This window comes from Cibotium barometz, chromosome 8, assembly GCF_041138505.1.
Source record: "Cibotium barometz isolate CiBa-2024 chromosome 8, ASM4113850v1, whole genome shotgun sequence".
NCBI classification, from domain to species: domain Eukaryota; kingdom Viridiplantae; phylum Streptophyta; class Polypodiopsida; order Cyatheales; family Cibotiaceae; genus Cibotium; species Cibotium barometz.
In genome coordinates, this window is record NC_141053.1 from 35,372,751 (window position 1) to 35,380,058 (window position 7,308).

Sequence of the window (7,308 nt, forward strand, 5' to 3'; positions counted from 1 at the left end):
TAGGATAGACCAAGGAGGAGAATTTATGTCTGATGAATTATTGGGTTTCCATAAGGAAAGTGGTAGCCACTATTACTAACACTTCATAGCAAAATGGTGTTGCACAAATCGTGCTAGGCAAGTAGGCTTAATCCTTTTAGGCTGAGAGGCAGTTAACATGACTCTATTGATTCTTAATATAGGAGTAGGCAAGGAGTAGGATTAATACTTTTGGGCTGAGAGGTAGTTAACATGAATGTATTGATTCTTAATTTAGGAGTGTAAGAAAGACTATCAAAGTGATGATTCCATTATAAGCCTACTCAAGTAAGAAACTTTCAATTGCACACTTGAAAGTTTTTGGGTGTGAATGTTATATACATGTTTCAGTGCTTAGTAAATTGGATGCAAGCATGGAATCAAAGGGACATTAACTCTATGACCCTCATGTAAAGAAGATCATAGTGAATTGTGATATGGTATTTAAAGAACAACCATGTTGGATGGTGGAGAGGCTTCCTTCTTCATCATGCAACAAGAAGGAAATCACCAAATTAACACAACCAAGCATGGGCTTCCTTCTTCATCATGGAACAAGAAGGAAATCACAAAATATGATCTTCCTTACATTCAAATGGAGGGCAACTCGTACCATTTCCTATGTATTCCTTGCATTCAAATGGAGGGAAAATCGTACCATTTCCTATGGATTCCTTGCATTCAATGGAGTGAAACTTGTACCATTTCCTATGGAGATGGATTTGCATGCAAGGAATCTAATTTCCTATGGATTCAAATGGAGGGTAGCTTGTACCATTTCCTATGGATTCAAATGGAGGGTAGCTCGTACCATTTCCTATGGATTCCTTGTAATCAAATGCAAAGCAACTCACAGAATTTGAAGAACAATCAATCTCATTTGGACAATGGAGATAGATTTTGAAGACAAAGTGCCGTAAAAGGTTAAGCCATTTCCTAAGTGGTATAGGTAACTTTTGGATATATGGTGCATTGACTATCAAGGATATGCTGCAAGATCTTCACAAATCTAGAAGGTTAGAGGAGAAAAATAGGTCTTATCAGAGTCTTGTGGATGTGCTCTCATGTTAGAGGTACTTAAGTTTTAGGAGCCCACCGCCCCCTTGTTGTTGCTGAAGAACAAGGGGATCCGAATTTGATGGAAGCTACCATGTAAGCAAAATATGAATCCATTCTCAAAAACATAAACTTGGGACCTCATAGATCACCCTCCGAGATGTAAGATAACGTAATCTGCACTATTCTTAGAGTAGGGGTGCACAAGGAACACTCCCATGTAGCATCTTGGGATTACATCAATTTATAGAGCGAGCCCACCTAAACCCACCTAGATGTAGAATGAGCTTGGGATTACTTCCATAACCTTCTATTGCCCACCCCCTGTTGAACCACCCCACCACCACCACCAACTTGAGATTGGCCTTTTGTGGGGACGAGAGGGTTGGTAGAGTAGGGCAATGCCTAGAAGGCATAAGCCCCTCTTTTAGCCCATGAGTCCATGCTTGATGAGAAGGGGTCTTGGAAGGTGTAGATCTTACATGGATGAGGGGAGTCAATAGGAAGGAGGTGCTACTTTTTTTTAACCCATATGTGGCAAAAGTGTGGAAATTGAGAGGACAAATATAGTGCTACTTTTTTTACCCATATGTGGTCAGAGTGTAGAAGTTGAGAGGACATATATAGTCCATTGGTACCTCTCACATCTTCATATATAGACCATTGGTCTTTTGTGGAAGGGAGGATTAGTTAGGTAGAGTGGGGCCTTGCCTAAGAACACCATTCCCTCCTGTATCATCCCATGCACCCCATGCAAATATGTGCACCTCCTATGGGTTGTGGACTTTGTGGTGTTTGGGATCTTTATCACAAGCATGGTAAAAACGTTAGCTTCCAACATGGTAGGATTTTTCCCTTTTAAATGGCATAAATTCAATGTATTGAGATCATTAGAGTCATAAAGAGTGTATTTACGCAAAGTGACCTTATAATATAATAACACAAGATTATCAAACTTTAGTTTTCAAATAAAGGTCTTGAGATCTTACACAAGTGAATTATAGATAAAACTCATTTGAAAACTATCACAAAACCTTTATTTAATATCTTTTGTAAGGTCAATCACCTTGAAAGATGTCAAATAGTATTGGCATCATGTATAGGTTATAAGGGAGCCCACATTTCAAAACTATCATAAAACCTTTATTTAATATCTTTTGTAAGGTCAATCGCCTTCTTGAAAGATGTCAAATATTATTGGCATCATGTGTAGGTTATAAGGGAGCCCACATAATTTTGCTGCTGTGTAGGTTATAAGGGAGCCCTCTCGATTTTATTGCTCATCCATCATGTTGATTGAAAATACATATCGTGTTTATATATAGATTATAAGGGAGACCTCACAATTTTGCTACTCATCATCATGTGTAGGTTATAAGGGAGACCTCACAATTTTGCTACTCATCATCATGTGTAGGTTATAAGGGATCCCTCTCAATTTTATTGCTTATCCATCATGTTGATTGAAAATATATATTGTATTTATATGTAGGTTATAAGGGAGCCCGCTCAACTTTGTTGCTCATCATCATGTTGATTGAAAATATATATTATATGTATATCATGAAATAATATATGCCATATTAACATCCAAAGAGAAAGTGTGCACAAAATAACATGCTCAAGTATATATACAATTTGCAATCTTAAAAGGAAAATATCAATAGATCTAAAATTAAGATAAATTATGAATAAAAAATATTTTAAATAATTGTAAATCTTTGTACTTCAAAATTGAACTATTTTAGGAGACTTCCAAATTCACATTAAGTATTGTATTCAAAGTGTTATCTCATAAATGAAATTATAATGATAATGTGGTAATATTGGATTTTTGTAGAAGAAAGTAAAGCTGAAGAATTTAATACTTGTTTCTAGGTCAATATAAACATAAAACACAAAGCAGTATACTAAAAAAAACCTTTATAACATAAAAAACAAGTTTTATTTTTTGTATTTTTAGGTGTGTAGTCAAGGGTGTGGGGAGGTGGGAGTGGTTATTTGATTTATGTAGTCAAAAGATTTATGTTGATGAACAATCACTTAAGTAGGACATCATTATGGACATAAAATGTCTCCTATATAGTTTTCAAGCACGCATTAACTAAGTAAAATTGTAAATGATTAGAACCTTCTTGAAATATTATATGTTGCTTTTAAGTTTCATCTTAATACTTAAGGGACTTAAAATTTATATCAAGAAATGATAAATCATTGCTTCAAATAAGAAAGGAAGATATAGTGGGTTATGAAAAAATCTTAGTGAAATAAACTCATTTGCATCATGTTCTCAATTTTGGCTTCGATGAAAATTGTAACATTGCTTGTGATGTCTATAGCAACACGTGCACCTATTATTAAAGCGAGTTCAACATTGGGCATACAATTTTAACTAGAGAAGAAATTTGATTAATCTAGTCTTAAATTTTCCTAAATGATGTTTCAAATAATAATGGAAGGATATTATAATTATAATTTTAGTATTATTATTATTATATCAAATATGAAAGAGAAAAGAAATAGGGAAAAATGTGTGTGTGTGTGTGTGTGTGTGTGTGAGAGAGAGAGAGAGAGAGAGAGAGAGAGAGAGAGAGAGAGATACAAAACAAGGATAATGGGTCAGAACTAGAATGAAAAGAAAACTTGTCAAAACAAGGATTTAAAGACCTATAGATTTATAACTTAACACCCAACCACTGCTATATTCTACTCTCCTATTTCTCTTGAACTAATAAGATACATTTTCCCTTTATTGAGAATCATAGATAATTTTAAGATTCATTAATAAAAAACTATTAATGTAATATAAGGGCTATGTTTTAGGACTTTGGAATTTGAAATAAGAAGGGTGTTAAGACCTTGTTTCATGTGAAACCAAATTGGCATTTAAAACACATCCCATGTGACATGCTAAAAAAATTGACACTTATTTAATTATAGGATTTGTAGTCCTAGTTTAATTTTGTAGCCAAAATACAAGACATTACAGAATAAAAAACAAGTCTCTTAAAGACAAACTTTTCTTTAAGAATTATCCTTTTTGACAACAAGCGAGGACAATGTCATGTTGTTAGAAGAAAAAAAATACTTTTCAAAAGTTGTCCTTCCTCTCGAATAATAATAAGATTTTCTTTTGGAAAGATATCTTATCTCAAGTGGTATTTAAAGTCTTTTTTGAAAGTAGTACCAATACTTTAAAGAAACGGACAAAGTGAGAGGTAGGGGGTGGGGTAGACAAATAAAGCACAAAGAAAGAAGAAAATTTAAGGCTTTTAGAAAGGTTTAATTAACAAAACTTTTGCATGAAGGCCAAACACTTTTTAGTGAATCTTTATATAAATGAGGTACTAATCAAAGGCCCCATGACAGGGGAGGAAAGCTTCTTTGAAACTTTATGGGGGGGTCCAACAAGGAGTACGTGATGTCTATTTAAGAGCTTTGTGAACGAAGGAATACATGACTTCTCTAGAGATCTATGAGCATTGAAGGGTAGGCCTTAAGAGTGGAAATGCTAGGGGACTTAGTAATAGCTAAGCTTATGGCCCTCAATGATGGCCAAAAACTCCATAAACTTTCAAGTTGAACGCATCACAAGATTCACATTTACTTGTCAAGGTGAATAAACAAGGCAAACATTACAAAAGGATTAGAAAATACCTTAGTAACAGGTCGAGGGGAGGGAATTTTTTTTGAGAAAGTCTAAATGTGTGTCGCTTTTTAGCAATTCTAAGATGGACACATGTGCAAGATTCCTAGAATATGCCTTTTTGCTTTTGATGGGGTATGGTGTGAGTTGTTTATATGGAACCCACCATTTTATTGGCCCCTCTACACTACTTGAGGAGAGGAAGAAAAGCACTCCAAGGTTATTGCAAAAAGGGCAAGTGTGAAAATACTTAAAAATGTGGCATGTGGAAAATACTCTTTTTTAAAGGGATTTCCAAAAAGTGGCTAGTAAAGAATACTAATTAAGGTACTTTTCCAAAAGTGGGGCATGGGTGAGAGAGAGAGAGGGGGGGAGAGAGTGAGGAGAGAGAGAGAGAGTGAGAGAGAGTGAGTCTACAGAGAGAGAGGGGGAGAGAGAAAAACATCTAAGACACAACATTATTGGGTCATGAGAGAGAGAGAGAGAGAGAGAGAGAGAGAGAGAGAGAGAGAGAGACGACGAGACGAGACGAGAGCTGCTTAACGTCGACTTATTGATCTACAGAGACCAATCCAACGGAGAGATTTGAACCGAAGTGGGTACATGTCATCCCAAGGGTAATTACACTAGCCAATCTACCACACTTGGGTGATAGAAAGGTAAGAAAGAGTGTGAGAGTGTGTGTGTCTAGGGAGAGAGAGAGAGAGAAAGAAAGGGGGGAGAGAGAGAGAGAGGGGGGGTTGTTGAATCTCTATTTAAGCTGTCTACCGGATGCCTACCACCTACTCTTGCTCTCTCTTGCTTTGCACACACAGTTGTATCCTCCCTTTTTTTTCTTCTCATATTATCACAATGAAGAAGGTTACGCTCATTAGCGCTGAAGGTTTCGAGTTCGTGATGGACCGCAGAGCAGCCATGGCATCCTCTTCTCTGCGAGAGCTCCTTGCTTACTGTGGTGAGAATTTATTGATATTTTGCAGGCTCTCTCCTTCTTGCATCAAAGCAGCTGTCGCTTAGATATATTAAGAAACATTAACTTGTTCTTAAACAGGTGGTGATGCCGGAAATAATGTAGATAGAGTGAGACTGCCGGAGATAAGCTCCCCTATTCTGGAGAAACTCTGCCAACACCTTTGCCATTATTATCTAGAATGCCTTAATCATGATTAAGAAGGCATAATATTATTATGAACTGGTTGGCGCCCTTGCAGTTGGATTAGGGGTTTCTTTTAATGTGTGTTAAATGTCTGCAACAGTTAGGGTTTTTTAATAAAATGTGTGTTTAATGTACGCAACCGTTTATTTAGTGATTAAGTGTATTGCAATCACTCTTGTTTAAGACATAATCACGTGGTTTGCACCTAACAACGCAGCCTTATAATTGGCTTGTACTGTATATATATTCACACAAATTTTTTGTACTGTATTAATTAAATGCCAATGCCGTTCGTTCGGCATATGAGATCCTCTGCCACCCTATCCCTCTCCTCCTTGACTTGGCATTTAATTAATACAACCTTCAGCATGAGATCCCCTAACCACCCCCTCCCTCTCTTCCTCTCTCTCCTTTACTTTACTCGTCAAATGAGCCCTTTATGACATTTTTAAAAAGAATTATGAGACCTTAAATAAAAAGGGTATAGGTGAATGAATGGAAATAGAAAGCATATGGGTGAATGCATGCAAATAGAAACCACATGGAAGGGTGAATGCATGCAGATAGAAAGCATATGTGGGCTCATCATTTCATTGCCTAAAACAGTGAAGGACATGGAAGGGTGAATGCATGCAAATAGAAAGCATATGGAGGGTCATTATTTTATTGGCTTTTTCAAGCATTAATCATTACATACTAAAAGGAAACCTTAGAAAAACAATCTTATTCTTGAAAATCTCACATAATATATTTAATAGAAATGTAAAAACTATTTTTGTACCATATTTGCCTCGTTGCTCTAATTTAATCAGTGCGTGCAGCATAATTAAACATTATTAAACATTAAATGGTTGCAGAGATTTATCAACTTTCAACATCTATAATGGTGCTTCAATTGTCAACAAATATTTTGGGTTTGTCATTTTTTAAAAGGAAAAACGAAGGAGTCGCTAGGCAGTGTGTAACTCTCTATCATCCTGGAGCTTAGAAAATTATTGTCCTTGTGTGGAGTCAACATAGAAATAAGCTTTCTTTTCTAACCAGTGAAAAAAGGATAGACCTTTAAGCTTAGCAGGTTTTTATCACAAAAATTGCATAGATTAATCGGTTTATACCATAATTGTTAAAAATTTGAACCTTTAAATTTAAGACTAGGTAAAATTGTAACCGTTTTTTCTCAAGTTGAGTTCTTAAAATTACACTAAAGGATGGTTTTTTTGACACTATTCCATAAAGTCCATCCACATGTGTGAGATGTCGCCTGCTAGGTTATAATGCAGGAGGTGGTCAGGTTAAAATGTAGGAGGTGTTCGGGTTCGAATCTACTTTTGCTCGGTTATAACCTAGGGGGTGTTGGGTTCGAATCTACCTATGGACTGCTTCGGAGGGAGTCCATACAAAGAGAGGTGATGGCATGTAAACTCTCTACCAT

At 36.1% G+C, this 7,308-nt stretch overlaps 1 long non-coding RNA gene across 1 annotated transcript; it reads left to right on the top strand.

Moving 5' to 3' along the window:
* The first annotated feature begins 5,426 nt into the window (after positions 1–5,426).
* LOC147636197 (uncharacterized) lies at positions 5,427–6,048 on the top strand. Its single transcript, XR_015266394.1, has 2 exons — positions 5,427–5,675; positions 5,772–6,048. It is a non-coding gene; the product is annotated as an uncharacterized LOC147636197 (long non-coding RNA).
* The last annotated feature ends 1,260 nt before the right edge of the window (positions 6,049–7,308 follow it).